Source organism: Solanum pennellii, chromosome 1 (assembly GCF_001406875.1).
Source record: "Solanum pennellii chromosome 1, SPENNV200".
Classification (NCBI taxonomy): Eukaryota; Viridiplantae; Streptophyta; class Magnoliopsida; order Solanales; family Solanaceae; genus Solanum; species Solanum pennellii.
The window spans coordinates 72,799,173-72,816,019 of record NC_028637.1 but is presented as its reverse complement, the minus strand read 5'-3'; the positions used below and the strand labels follow the sequence as shown (position 1 = coordinate 72,816,019).

Below are 16,847 nucleotides of genomic sequence, written 5' to 3'. Positions count from 1 at the left end.
CCAAAGTTTCGATATAATTTGCATAACTGTTCGTTCTACTCCCTAGACCTTTTTAACAATAGCTAATTGAGCCTGGATCCCATATAAAACTCTCCAACATTTTATTCGCCCCAACAATATTAACTGGTTCAGTCATATTTGCCGCGTCTAGGCCATAAACCCTCACGAAGTCATCGTGGATCACAACAGCTACGTACTAAAATACTGTTACATAATTAAAATCAAATCATGCATGACACCTTCTCAAGATTTTTATCCTTGAGACCAAGATAATATTTCACTTTCACATTTCTATATTTTGGTATAACACCAACATTATCCTTAGAAGAAACTAATGGAACAATCATAGAGTCAACTTGAGGTCCGAAACAAAAAAAGCCAACAAAACCCTATATTTAGTTTGATCCACAAGAACTCGATGATAAGCCGATGGGAATTCACCATTAGAGAGTATATAAAGAAGATCACATGCGTTAACGATTAGGGCATCGTTGGAAACCGGAGCAATTGAAGTTCATCCTTGGTCTTTTTCCAAGATTTGAAGACCCTTTGTATTATTTGTTTGATGGAGTATTGTTAGGAATAATGAATCTGTGTGAGGAGCTAACCGTAGTGCATGGTTAGGGTTAGGACAACGTGGATATGAATTTAATTGTAGGGCTCCTTCAAATTCAAATGAATTAATTGAATGTTTTAGAGATAGTTGTAAGTAGTTGAGGGAGTTGAAAGGATAGAACTTTCATCTTCTTTTGATAATTTTCCATCACATCACTGCAAGAACCATCACAAATAATCAATTAAAGAACCATTATATTACACCCCGTGTCTCAAATTATTTATCGTGATTTTTTTGAAAGTAAAATTGTCTCAAATTATCTACGTAATTAAATTTATGCTTAGTATGAAAGAAATATAATTATTGGGTAGAATTATCTATCAAAGAACTGGATTATATAAATATTTATTGTATCATTAATGCATATAAATAGATTCACATAAACTAGATCCATGTACTTACAAAAAGATTTGATTATCATGTGGCCAAAGTTCCTTAGCATGATCAGGTGGAGAATCCACAATTTTGAACCCTTCATGCCGTATGAACTTTGAGAAAAAGGTGTAATTCAAGTTATTCCAAGGTCGGTGGCGCCATTAGTTGATCTCATGACCTTCACCTTTTGTTCAGCAGCCAAGGCAAAGAGTCGTCTTGCCTAAGATTCAATTTTATCAAAAAGTTCTAAAGAAATGTCATCATTAACAACTTGAAATATTCCCCATGTTTTACATGCATGGCCCATAAGTTCCACAACATTAGGGGCTAAAAGATCAATTATTGGGACGTTAGAGTTTTTGTCATTATTACTAGTTGGGACATTATTGATTTTAGCCCATAAATGAGAATTTGGGACTTCTTGGATTGACCGAAAATATATGGGAAGAATGTGTTGAAGGCTTAGAGGTTCTTTGCAAGCTTCTTCAAGAGTAGAAGTAGCCCTTATTTTGGACTTTTGAGGAAAAAAACAAATATTGCATAATAAGTTTATAGTGTTTTTTTTTTTTGGAATATATATAGGGTCGGAAAATAACCTTTTTACCCATGGATTGATTGCTCTTTTTTGGAATACGTGTTGTCTATAAGTAGGTTCTCAATTTTATCGGATTAAGCTAACCTTTAATCATATATTTTGAATCAAACATTTAAATATTTTCTTTAAATATCTATTTGACTTACATTTAGGATCATACATTTTAATTATTCCTTTAAATATATGTTTGACATAGATTTTGAATCAATACATCTAAAAATTTCTTTTAAATATCCGTTTAACTTATATTTTGAATCAGTCTACTAATTATCCTTAACTTTATCGAGTAAATCATGTAATTGCATCGTCAAATGATTTTACCCTCAAAAGAGTCAGGTTTTGGGCTTTTTAGACATTCATTTACAATTTTTAAAAATATATATATATGGCATGTTTAAACACATTTTTTTTTAAAATCATGTCAGAACTTAAAATTTTCAAGCTTCAAATATTGACTTCAAATTTATGATCAAAGCGGAGCAAATGATAGGGTCAATAACAGAGAAGGGCTTAAAATGTCCCTTAAATTTTTTAATTGGTACAAAATTACCCTTCATCCATCTATCGGTCCTAAAATCCCCCTGATGTCCACCTTTCTATTCAAAAATATTCTTTTATCTAATAGATTATACTCCCTCCGTCTCAAAAAGGATAACCTAGTTTGACTTGAAACGGAGTTTAAGAAAAAGAAAGAAGATTTTTTAATCTTGTGGTTCTAAATTAAAGTTATGTTATATGTACCAAAGTGCCCTTTAATCTTGTGGTCTTGAACATGTCACATGGAAAGTTAAAGTTAAATTGTCGTCAAAAAAGGAAAGAGGTCATTCTTTTTTAAACAAACTAAAAAGGAAATAGGGACATTCTTTTTTAAACGGAGGGAGTACTCATTAGATAAATAGAGGGTAGTAAAATTGTACCAAATCTCATAGTTGAAAGACATTTTAGGCCCTTTTCCGTTAAAACAATTTAAAATTAGTTAATAAATAAGCTTACATGATTGACTTAATTTTGAATTTCATAGTAAATTTAAAATTATAAAAAGGTTAGGCATCTAAACTCTACACTCCTCCCTCCCCGGCTCTTCATTTCCTATCTCTTACAAAAAAGATTCCTATTTGGATCTTGTTCACCATTTTTTAAATTTATGACAAACAAGAGAGAGAAAAAGGAGGAAAATAATGATACATTCATACAGAAATAATGAGTTCAATAAAAGATGACTTAATTAAGTAAATATGTACAAATAATACATTTTCTTATGTGGGTACCCAAAATTAAAAATAATCATTTCTCATTAAAAGAATATAAATATGTTAGTTCATTTAAAGTTTGAGTCCTGGATATCCTAATTAAGAGTAAGAGATTACAAAAAGGAATAAAAGAGAAAATAAAAAAGTCATTTGGATAATTGAGAAAAAATTTTATATTAATGAAAACAATAATTTTTTTACATGGACAATCAGTCGGGGTAAGTAAGGATTTTAGTTGGATCCTCATTTATGAGTTTGTTTACGTTACAATAAATTGGGATCGATATAAAATAGGTCAATAGGAAGATCTCATAAAATTAATTATTTTTTCAAAATTATTTTCAATTGTATCTGGTCAAAATTTGAATCCAAAGTGGTTTTATAGAAAAATAAATTTTAAAAATATAATTTATTATTTATTTGAGAAGAGTTTAAATTTGGACCAGTCACATTAAGCAATATAATAAATAAATGTTTAATAATTTTAATTTAATGGAGCTACTAAAAATAAGGGCAAATATGAATTAAAGAATTTTCATCGAGGGTATTAAGCCGAAAGGTGGACGTAAGGGGTATTTTAAGGGTGATAGGTGGATGGAAGGTAATTTTGAACCAACTCAAATACTTGAGGGGCATTTTAGACCCTTCAACGGAGACGAGCTTAAAGCTTAATTTCATAAGCTATGGCGTGTGTGCACGCGCGCGTGTACGTGTGTGCACGCATGTGTGTAGTGTGTGTAAAGGGTTTACACATATTTATACACTATGCATACATTATTATACAATGTTGATTATATTGTTATCTATTTTCATACGTTTTGCAATATATATTAAAAAAAAAAAGAAAAAAAAAGACCCAACTAGCTCAATCTTCACCAAATAACTCAAATTTTAACCACAATTTCAAAATGACATTCTCAACCAACATAGTCACCCCAAATTTGATATTCAAATCAAGACACACATGATATATAGCAATAACTAGTGTGGACTGTGGATTCAATAGTCAAGCTCCATATTCAAATGAACCCAACACTTTTGATATGTAACTTAAATTATATTCAAACTTCTCATGAGTTACAATAAACAGTAGGTCTAAATTTATAATTTTAAAAATACAATAGATTCAATACTAAAAAATCATAAAAACTAAAAATCATAGAGTTAAATTAGAAGTTCGTCACTAACAATAACACCCACTTAAAACAAATCCCAATTTTAAAAATCTAATTTCTTTGAACTCAAGCTTTGAAGCTTCTTTAATGACTTCCAATGTAACTTTTCAATTGTTCTTCAATATATCAGTCACCATTAAATGTTTTCAAAGAATTCAACCAAGAAAAACAATGGAGTAATAAAACATCTTCTTGAAAATTAGCTAACTAGTCAAAATTTCAAACATAATTGTTAAAAATAACAACACTTTAAAATAATTATTTAAAATGTCATTATAGCAATATTTTTAAAAAAACTAATATATCCTAAATTAGTTCCTAATTTATTTCACATTAGTCACATATTCTCTCTCATATATTATTTTTATAGCAAATTATATATTTATATTTATCCTCCTAAAATACATTATATTGTCACTCCTCATCAATTTCACTTTCTCTCTATTCATTAATTTTATTCTCCTTCTTGTTGTTTCAGATTCTTTCTTTTTCCTTTTTGATTAAAATGGAAAAAGATCAAATAAAATTTTTGTATCATATTCTCATTTAATTGGATAACTTTCTTTTGATTTGTATTTATTGGGTTAATATCAGAAATTTTTAGTTTAAATTTGTGTTTTCTTTGACCGTTTATGTATTCTTGTGTCCAAAATTTATTCAACTTCAAAATTATTTATTTAGTAAATTTCCTTTTGAGTATGATTTTTTAAGTAGATCTTGTTACTATCTAGGTAGGTTTTATATTTTGGTGTTAACATTTTTTTAATTTAAGTTAATATTTAATTTCATACTTAATTTTATGTTCATATTAGTATTGTCAGTTGTATTTTTTATATGTTAATTGTATTTTCAGAATACTATATTTATTTAAATAAATTTATAGACGACTAAAATGATATATATTCTTACTTAAATTGTATTCATATTAGTATATATGTTATATATTTAACCTTTAATTATATTTTTCAACAATATTATATTTATTTAAGCATATTTTATCCATGTGCATTCAAATTAATCATTTTGTATGCTATATTTAAATTCAGTTATTAAATGTATTTGTATTCAAAAATAACTGTATTTTGTATGTTGTATATCAATTTTTTGTACTCGTGTAATTTTATTTTTAGCTTTTGATTGAATAAAAAAAATATTCTAAACTGATTTTATATTTTAAAAGTTTGTATCTCGAAATTTTATTCAAAAAATTGTTTCCTAACTGTTGATTAAATTATTTGTCACTTTCTATTTAAGAAAAAGTTGTATTCTAACATAATTTGTATTCCAGAAATTGTATTCTATCTATAAGTTATTGTCTATAATTGTTGAACAAATTTGCATTCCAAACAAATTTATACTTCAATCATTCAATATATAAAATCACAATAATTCAATATAGAATAAGAATAACATCATCAAAATTATATTCAAAATAAATTTATATTCTAATAATCCAATACATAATATCATCAAATTTGTATCCAAACTAATTTGTATTCCTATTATTCAATTTACAATATCGCAACAATAAAGTTGTTTTTGAATAAAATTTCAAAAAATCTACTCTCATGGTGCATCACACCTAATTTTGATGAATTCTTTGAGATATACGAGATCGATCATATCTTGAAAAATAAATGTGATTTTTTGATTGTATATCTCAATCGATTTCTTTGATCATTCATTGCTTTCGAGTTTATAGGAACACCGACGATGAATTGCTTCACTTTTGTATTTCAAAATTGCTTCCCAAATCTATCAACAATTTTGAATTTTCCAAGAAAAACGATGAGGATCATATAAATTTAAATTTTAATGACGATGCACATAATTTTGATCGCTTATATAATTTTATATTTTTTAGGAGAGAAGGATGATGAACTTTTTTTTACAACTGATCCATGACTCTTGACAAATAAAAATAAAAATTCTTAGAGGAGATTTGTCCATAAATGATGATCAATCGACTTGACTTCTATGAAGAATGAGGATTATCGATGGAGAATCAAATATCGATAACGGGATCTGAATAACAATTGATTAATTCAAAAAAAATTATTCAACGAAGAGTGAGGCAAATAAAAAAAACTTCAATTCAATTTCAATGTAGTTACTCGAAAATGGTCATTGAAAATATGTAAAACAATGGTGAAAGGTGTATGAAAGAACAAGAGAGAGATGAGACTTCATATTTTTCCAATTGTAACTAATTAATAATTAGAGATTTAAGCGATTTTTACCTTTTTTGAAATATTTTCTCCCGTGATTTCTCCATTCCGATATTAAAAATTTGTATTCTTCTAATTATATAAATTAAATAAATACAAAAGTCAGTCTCATAGCAAATCAAAATATTGTTATTTTTAAAATTTTCCCATTTCAAATTAGAACAATAAGGATGGAAAATATGAGCTCATTTTGTTTATAATGTTGGGCCGATTGACATGTCCATGTAAACATCAAGTGCTAATTTCAAGAATTATATATTTTGTCTGAGTTGCCTTTTGATAGACTATATCTAGTGAGTGTATATCGCCTCTTTCCTCTTTCGCACACCTCTCTTGTCCCTCTACTTCTTTATATATGTGCTCCGCAATTTCATGTATCTATGTATCTAACATGCACCGATATATTTAATATATTTGTGTGTATCAATTTCATCTAGTGTGCTCGATATTTAATATTTAGTGTATCCAAGAAATTTTGCAGCTACCTGCAAGATATTTTTCTACGATTTCACATACTGGAAATTTTCAGCTACGTAAAAGTTAAATAATCACAAATGTATTATGTATACCAACATTGTAATTTAGTATTTTGTCCGTGAGCATACTCACAAAAGAATTGAACTACTATACCCTATATACTGTGTGTTTCAGAAACTCTTGTTCGGAAAGGTCAAGAGGACTAAGAGTAGCGTACGGGTTATATGTGATGGACCGGAAAACAAAGCCACAACAAGACAAGGTTAAAATAATGTTTGTAACCAAAAAAGGGAATGAAGGCCTATAACTTCGGGACAAGAGACTAGGGCATGTTCCTATTGGTGTTCTTAGAAAAATAAAAGATTTTATACTTGTAGTAACTTTACTATTGATCAATGTATCATATGTCCTCAAGCTAGACAGACTAGAATTCAATTTACTATAAGTCACACTACAGTAGATCATGTGTTTGATTTAGTGCATATGGATGTATTGGGTCCATATAAGGTGACTACTCATAACGGAATGAGATTTTTTTCTCACTTTAGTGAATGTCAATCTAGATGGACATGGACTTTCTTAATTGCTTTAAAGTATGATAAAATTGTTTTTCTGAAATATTTTTGGAAAAATTACTCCACATACACATTTAAAAGATGATATTACAGGTTTTAAACCTACTTTTAAAAAATCTCGCTTATAACGATTTAATTACGGATTATAACATATCATTATTTATTTATAAATTAATTAAATTTTACTTTATTAAATAATTAATATTTTTATATTATTATTAGAAGATTTAAATAAAGAAGACACCATAATTATCTCTTACACAATTATAGAGATTTACATTGATTCATGTTACTTTTTTATAGTCACATGTCGAATTGACATTGATTCATCTTCTTTTTTTTACATTGTCATTATCTCTTACACCATTTTAGGGATAACATTAATATTAGAGAATCAATTGTCATTATCTCTTACACTATTTTAGGAATTGTTTTCTTCCAGCTTTCACACCCCTATTCTTTCTCAAAACGAATTGTTTGTTTTGAACGAAAGAGTTTTTCCAATTAAAGTGACATTTCAAAAATAAATTATTTTTTTTCAGAGTCGCCACTTGAAATTGAGTTATGGTGTTCCAAGTCACCTTTTGTTTAATCCCTAATCAAAAGGAAATAATTCTTTGTTTGGTCTGCGAACCAGAAATTCAGGTAAGAAATTCTGTTGACCGAGGGGAAGGTATTAGGCATCTCTCGAGTCTCGTTGTTCTAGCACGGTCGCTTTAATAGACTTGTACTTATTTTTATTATTTTTGGATATATTTTATAGGTCATGACTTATTTGTTTTATATTGATGAACTTTCATTTGATCTCAACCTAGATTCGTAATCGCATTCTTGGTCTTGACGCTAAGAGGCATAACTGTCTTCTTCTCTCAAGTACCTCACACCTAATAATTTCAATGTACACCTCTTGATTTAAATTAATGAAAGTTTAATTATTAAAATTATTTAGCCAAGGTGCGTGACCGCATCCTTGAAATTATCTTAGTGTCTCAAAAAAAATGTGTAACCACATTCTTAAGTGAAACATATATATTTAACGTGCCAAAGTGTTCGATCTAAGGTTAAACATATATATTATTTCCTTATAAAGACAAAACAAATAAAGTAAAATACTAAACTTCTAAAATAAATTTTAGATCATTTTCATGTCATTTTTTATTTTTTACTATTCTTAAAGTTGATGCCAAAATTAAACATAACTTTCTAACTCAACAAAACAATACTGAATCGTAAAAAGAAATCTCATTTTTTTATTGATAAAATAAATTAAAATAATTTTAATCTATTTACTTATTTTAATATCATTTTTATTTTTTACTTTTCTTATGATTGACGTCAAAATTAAACATAAATTTTCTAATACAACAAAATAATACTGAATCATAAAAACAAATCTCATTTTTGATTGATAAAATAAAATAAAATAATATAAATCTATTAACTTATTTTAGCCTAACAATTCTTACTTTATCATCATTGTCTAAATATAGAAAAGAACAATGTCATCACATTTTATTTTTAAGAGGTTACAACTAATGAATAGAAATAAATAAATAGAAAATAATCATCAATTAATGCTACATTCATGAAATAAACAAAGATATAACTCTTTAACTCCATATTCATTTCAATCAAATAATAAATAAAACAAAATTATAATTAAACTAATCATAAAAATTACAACAAATTTCATAAATAAATTAACGATTTAAGGCAAAGATATTCCTAAAAAAAAAAGGTTTCACAAAACCTTGACCGAATGTCGATTAAAAACATTCACAAATTTTTGTAGATTGTATGGGGTGATATATGTATTGTATCGATATGAAAATAAAGAAAAGGTAGGAAAAGATATGAATGTGTTAGGCAATTTTTTGAAAGATAATAAAATGAAAATGAAGTGTTTTTTTTTTAAATTCCCGTGCAGATTTTTTTTATGTTGCTCATCTATTTTATGTTTTTTTCTCCTTTTTCCATTCTATTCTGTAAGTATTAGTATGTATATATTAATAGTAGTGTACTAGTGTAGGTGATGTGGGGGAAGATGTGAGGAGTTGTGTGTAGTTGAGTGAAGTGGGTTGAGGGAAATGGGTAGTAATGGAGTTAAGGAAGGTTATTATTAATAATTAATATAAAAATTATAATAAGAAGAATATCATCTAATTATTAAAATAAAATAATAATTGAATAGCTAATATAAAAATTATAATTAAGAAATATTACTTTAAACCAAAATTAAAATATATTTTTTGGTTTCAAATTTTTAAAATAAACTTATTAAAATAAGATAAAACTAAAATATCTAAAAGAAATATTTAAGGAATAAAAAAAATAGTGTAAAACCTTATCTTCAGCCAAAAATTACGTGTCTACAGTTTGTCCCTCTTTGACTGGAAATATGAAGTGTTTTCAGACAAAGAAGTAGACAAAATGACAAGTTTTGAACGGACTCTTATTCAAAAGAAAAATATGCGATTGAGTCCTTGTTTTGGACTGCCTACATATCCCGGGTTGTAAGGGAATCAGGTCACGTGTAGTTCAAGAAGATGAGGTGATAAATTGAAAGTTAAGTGAGGTTCCATTGAGGTCTAGATCGCGGATCTTATCCTTATTTACATAAAAATGGAAATTAATAGTCGAGAGGAAAATAAATATACAAGCTCCTATCTATGCAACTTTTTCTTCAGTCTTCACTTGAATCTTGACTTTAAGATATCACCTTGATTTTTGGGTGAGTATCCTAACCTTGAATTGGATTGGAGGTTGAACTTTCCACTTAGACTAAGCTTTTGACACTATTCAAAATGACAATTAGAAGATACTCTTGAATGACTACATGTTTTCTTGATCGGAAGCTGACTAGTAAAAGATGTGAAGAAGTCAGGTTGTTACATGCATTGAAGAAGTTGATTCTGACCATCATGGGATTGATTATTCTAAAAAAGATTTGAAACTTTGTTCTTGAGTTTCAAATTCATGTTTCGCTTAAGGGAACCTAAAAACCATCACCAATAAAAGAAATAAACAAAATTTTTGCCCCAGTTTTCATTGGGGAAAAATTGTAAGTTATTAGCAAATGTGAATTAATATAAATAAATAAACTCAGACTAGGAAGTGTTTATTCTACAAGAAAATAACCAAATTCCATTATGTAGAAAGGTCCTACTAATCTCATTATCCAGAAGGGTCCTTCTAGTCCCATTTATTCAAGAAGGTCATTGCTATACTTTGTCCCATTATCCAGGAGAGTCCTGCTAATCACATTATGAGGAGGGTTCTGCTAGTCCCATTATCTAGGAGGGTCCTGCTAATTCAATTATGTAGGAGGGTCTTTCTAGTCCAATTATTCAGGAGGGTCCTGCTAATCCCATTATCCAGGAGGGTCCTGTTAATCCCATTATGAGGAGGGACCTGCTAGTCCCATTATCCAGAAGGGTCCTGCTAATCCCATTATGAGGAGGGTACTTCTAGTCCCGTTATCCAAGAAGATCCTGCTAATCTCATTATCTAGGAGGGTCCTGTTAGTCCCATTATCCAGGTGGATCCTTCTAATCCCATTATGAGGAGGGTCCTTCTAGTCTCATTATTCAAGAGGATCCTGTTAATCCCATTATCCAGGTGGGTCCTGCTAATCCCATTATCTAGGTGGGTCCTGCTAATCCCATTATAATAGGGTCCTGCTAGTCCCATTATCTAGGAGGGTCCTGCTATTCCCATTATGAGGAGGGTCCTTCTATTCCCATTATCCAGGAGGGTCCATCTAATCCCATAATCATGAGGGTCTTGCTAGTCCCATTATCCAGGTTGGTCTTGCTAATCCAATTATGAGGAAGGTCCTGCTAGTCCCATTATCTAGGAGGGTCCTGCTAATCCCATTATCTAGGTGGGTCCTGTTAATCTCATTATCTAGGAGAGTCTTGTTAATCCCATTATGAGGAGGGTGTTTTAGTCTCATTATCCAGGAGGGTCCTACTAATTACATTATCTAGGTGGGTCCTGCTAGTCTCATTATCCAGGTGAGTCTTGCTAGTCCCATTATCCAGGAAGGTCGTGCTAACCCCATTATCCAGGTGGGTCCTACTACTTTAATTCTCATTGTTTAAGTGGGTCTTACTACATTAATTCTCATTATTCAGGAGGGTCCTGCTAATTTAATTCCCGTTGTTTATGAGGGTCCTGCTACTCTAATTCCCATTGTGTAGGAGGGTTCTGCTACGCTAATTTCCATTATTTATGAGGTCCTGCTACTCTAATTTCCATTATTTAGGAGGGTACTGCTACTCTGATTCTCATTGTTTAGGAGGGTCCATCTACTCTAATTCTCATTGTATAGGAGGATTCTGCTACTCTAATTCCCATTGTTTAGGAGCGTCTTGCTACTCTAATTCCCATTGTTTAGGAAGGTCCCACTACTCTACTTCACATTGTTTAGGAGGGTCCTGCATCTCTAATACCTATTGTTTAGGAGGGTCCTGCTACTCTTGTTCTTCTTGTTTAGGAGGGTCCTGCTACTCTAATACTCATTGTTTAGAAGGGTCATGCTACTCTGATTCCTATTGTTTAGGAGGGTCTTGCTACTCAAACTCTCATTGTTTAGGAGGGTCCTGCTAATTCATAATGAGGAGGTTATGTTACTCTAATTCTCATTGTTTAGGAGGGTCCTGCAACTCTAATTCTTTTTGTTTAGGAGGGTCCTTTTTCAATATAATCATCAAGTAAAACCACAACGCTTTTTTTTTCGCCCTAGTTTGCACCAGAAAAAAATTTGTATGAATGAGAAATACTGGTACCAAAGGAAAAAATGCAACTAGAGAGTTTGTTCCCTAGAAATTAAAGATAATCGAGTGTTTGTTTTCTAAGATTAGAATGAAACTAGAGTGCTTATTCTCTAGAGATGATAGTGACAAAAATAAGGCCTAGTCTTTTAAATTGAGGAACTTCGACACTCTTTTTAGTTTAATTTTTTTTTTGTTTTACAAAAATGGTCAAATTTCATTCCTTCAAGGATATAAAATTTTATTTCTGTGAGACTGAGTCTATTGTAAGACTGCCGACGTATCTCGTATACCAAGAATAAGGTCAAACGTAGTTCATAAAAATCTAAAATTATTTTTTTTCTTTATTTTTCCTACAATAGACATCTTTTGAGAAATGAATCAGTTCATGATTGACAATGTTTTTTTCTTTAGTTGGTACAAACAATTTAGCATAATGAATATGAGTCATCTTCAACTACTCTCAGACAAATTTTAGGTCAACTTTGAGTAATCACTATAATTTCAAATGGTATCTCAAACATAATTAAGTATTTATCTGAGTTCATCTTGTCTAAGTTAAGAGATAAAATTATGCATATCTTCATGTTTCAAGTTCCCTCGCAATAAATGAAGTCCAACTTCGCACAATAAAAGTATTTCGATCTTAGGACGTTTTATATCAAAATCATTCACACTCGGAAAGATATTCAATGTATGAGATTGAGATATCATATGTTATGCCCTTATGTAAGTATCCATTGATTTGAGAACACACAAAATGGGATATAGGACTTGTTATTGGCCTGTAATGTAGGTTTGGAGAAAGGTTGGATATTCTTTTTGGATAAAGTGATTATTTCCTCCTTAAAATTTGCACAATTTCTAATATTTTTTTATTTTTCGCATTTGATCTTTGTTTTCTTGAAATCTTTTTCCCATTCATTTTTCTTTCTTTTTTTCCATCCTTTCATTTTTATTCTAGCTTTTTTTTTGGTCATTTTGCTTGAACTTCACATACTTAGTCTTTTCACTTTGATATCTAACTTATGTCTTGGCGTTGTATATCTGTATTGATAGTGCGCACATGAAGGTGAAATCCAGTAAATGATGCATTTATGCACTAAAAATTATATATGTGAAGTTGTGGTTATTCAAATAAAAATGTTTCAGGTTCAAAATAGGAGTCTTATGGATAACATGTCATTTGGCAGGCTTGAAAGGCACAATTGGATCAAAGGAAGCCTATAATTATTTCTCAAGTTAAATGTTGCTCACAATTTCACTTTTACCAACATTTAGGCCAAGTTCTAGATCAAAAATCATTTCATTGAATTTTTATATCTAAAGCCCACCACATAATGCACAGGAAACAATGAGGTCGAATTTGTTTTAACCTTAACTTTAAGTAAAACTGTTTCTCAAGTATAACATAAATATATCAAAAGATACTAAAAGAAGTTTATAGGTCACAACAAAGTTAGTCCGTCTTGTCAAATAGTTTAACACTTTATTATTTTTCTTATGCACACTTCTAAGAATGCTGGTACCAACCAAGTTAATATTTTTTCTAAATAAAAAAATCATTTTTTTCGCTTTGCCCCAGTTTTTGTGACGAGGACTTATTTAAATTTGTTTTAGGCTGGACTGAATCTCAAAATAAGGCTGCCTACCTATCTTGTCAAAACAAGAATCAGGTCTCCGTAGTTCAAAAAATATTGTAAAGACAAAATTACTTTTTATAAGAAATACTTCTCTTTTTTTGTTTCTTTTTTAAGATCACCGAACCCGAGAAGGGTTGCCTATGTATTTCATTGGGGTGAGGATCAGGTGTGCGTAGTTCGTTCCAATTGAACGGTTTAATTTTTTAATATTGATATTAATACTTGACTTGACAAAGACAATATTTCTCAAAATATTATTAAGTTTTTTAATTTTTTAATTAATTATACCAAAATAATTTAAATATTTAAAATAGAAATTGTTCAGTGAGAAATCTTTCGTTTCATTTTTAAAAAGAAATAATAACTCCTAAAAGAAGAAATATTTTTATGTTTTTTCTTTTCTTTTCTTTTTTTTTTTTTTGTAAAAATTGCAAGATAAAATTTTTTATTACACTAATCATACCAAAATAAGTTAACTTATAGAGACTTTCTAAATAAATGTATTTTCATGTGTTACATAAAATGATCTAGGTAGTTAAGTAAGAGAGGGATACTTTTCCTTGATGTACCTAACTCTTGTTCAGAGGCTTACTAAGTTACATTCAAATAATGAAAAATATTTTGAGTCTCTTAGGGATAACCATGTCCATATTCTACTTTTAGTAGGTCAAAGCCGGAGGAGATAGGTACCTAGACTGGCTTACCCGAGATGACAACTCAAGCCAGGGAGTGACAACTTCGGTAGCAGCGCTATCCGACTTAATTGCTTATTCAATCCCGCCTAACATATGTGACTAAATATCCTTTACTAGGAGCAAAGACACTCCAGCTTTATATCATAAAAAGCAGGATGCATAACTGCATTCCTGTAAATGTCTGCAAGTGTAGTCAGAGACTCATAAGGTGTGAGTGACTTTTTTATTTTTTATTTTAGTTTTAGTTAAAATCAACAATACAAATATAAAAGCAAAAAAATAAGCGGCAGGTAGCACATTTGACCATCAAACAAAATATATCCACTAAAATAAAATAATAAAATCAAGTAAAGTCAATATACAAAACTCGAATTCTGGTTAGTCCCAGCGTCGCCATCTGTCACACCCCTATTCTTTCTCAAAACGAATTGTTTGTTTTGAAAGAAAGAGTTTTTCCAATTAAAGTGACATTTCAAAAATGGATTATTTTTTTATTCAAAGTCCTCACTTGAAATTGAGTTATGGTGTTCGAAGTCACCTTTTGTTTAATCCCTAATCAAAAGGAAATAATTCTTTGTTTGGTCTGCGAACCAGAAATTCGGGTAAGGAATTCTGTTGACCGAGGGAAAGGTATTTGGCATCCCTCGAGTCCCGTGATTCAAACACGGTTGCTTTAATTGACATATACTTATTTTTATTATTTTTTGGATATATTTTATAGGTCATGACTTATTTGCTTTTTTATTGATGAACTTTCATTTGGTCTCAACCTAGATGTGTAACCGCATTCTTGGTCTCGACGCGAAGAGGCATAATTGTCTTTTTCTCTCGAGTACCTCACACCTAATAATTCCAATGTACACCTCTTGATTTAAATTAATAAAAGTTTAATTATTAAAATAATTTAGCCAAGATGCGTAAACTCATCCTTGAAATTATCTTAGTGTCTCAAAAAAGACGTGTAACCACATTCTTAAGTAAAACATATATATATGTTTAACGTGCCAAAGTGTTCGATCTAAGGTTAAACAAAAATATTATTTCCTTATAAAGACAAAACAAATAAAAGTAAAATACTGAACTTCTAAAATAAAATTTAGACCATTTTCATGTCATTTTTAATTTTTCAACTATTCTTAAAGTTGTGCCGAAATTAAACATAACTTTCTAACTCAACAAAACAATACTGAATCATAAAAATTATTCTCATTTTTTTGATTGATAAAATAAAATAAAATAATATTAATCTATTTACTTATTTTCATGTCATTTTTATTTTTTACTATTCTTAAGGTTGACGTCAAAATTAAACATAAACTTTCTAATACAACAAAACAATATTGAATCATAAAAATAAATCCCATTTTTAATTGATAAAATAAAATAAAATAATATTAATCTATTTACTTATTTTAGCCTAACAATTCTTACTTTATTATCATTGTCTAAATATAGACAAGAACAATGTCATGACATTTCATTTTTAAGAGGTTACAACTAATGAATAGAAATAAATAAATAGAAAATAATCATCAATTAATGCTACATTCATTAAGTAAACAAAGATATAACTTTTTAACCCCATATTCATTTCAATCAAATAATAAATAAAACAAAATTATAATTAAACTAATCATAAAAATTACATCAAATTTCATAAATAAATTAACGATTTAAGGCAGAGTTATACCTCAAACAAAGAGAATAAGTTTCTAAAATCTTGATCAAATCTCGATTAAAAACATCCACAAATTTTTGTAGATTGTATGGAGTGATATATTTATTGTATTGGTATGAAAATAAGGAAAAGGTAGGAAAAGATATGAATGTGTCAGGCAAATTTTTGAAAGAAAATAAAATGAAAATGAAGTTTTTTTTTTAACTTCTCGTGCAGATTTTGTTTATGTTGCTCATCTTTTTTATGTTTTTTTTTTTCCTTTTTCCCATTCTATTCTGTATGTATTAGTATGTATATATTAATAGTAGTGTACTAGTGTAGGTGATGTGGGGGAAGATGTGAGGAGTTGTGTGTAGTGGAGTGAAGTGGGTTGAGGGAAATGGATAGTAGTGGAGTTAAGGAAGGTTATTATTAATAATTAATATAAAAATTATAATAAGAAGAATATAGCTAATTATTAAGAATAAAATAATAATTGAATAGCTAAAATAAAAATTATAATTAAGAAACATTAGTTTAAATCAAAATTAAAATATATTTTTGTGTTTCAAATTTTTAAAATAAACTCATTAAATAAGGCAAAACTAAAATATCTAAAAGAAATATTTATGGAATAAAAGAAAATAGTGTAAAATCTTATTTTTCTGTCAAAATTTACGTGTCTACAACAAGGCAATCCCACACCCTCACCTTCCTCTTTTATTCATATGCAAACCCCACACCCCCACCTTCCTATTTTACCCATACACAACCCCCCCCCCCCCC

General features: G+C 29.2%; 1 pseudogene; it reads right to left on the bottom strand.

Moving 5' to 3' along the window:
* Window positions 1–221: 221 nt before the first annotated feature.
* On the bottom strand, window positions 222–1,599 carry LOC107022872 (annotated as a pseudogene).
* Between the last annotated feature and the right edge of the window lie 15,248 nt (window positions 1,600–16,847).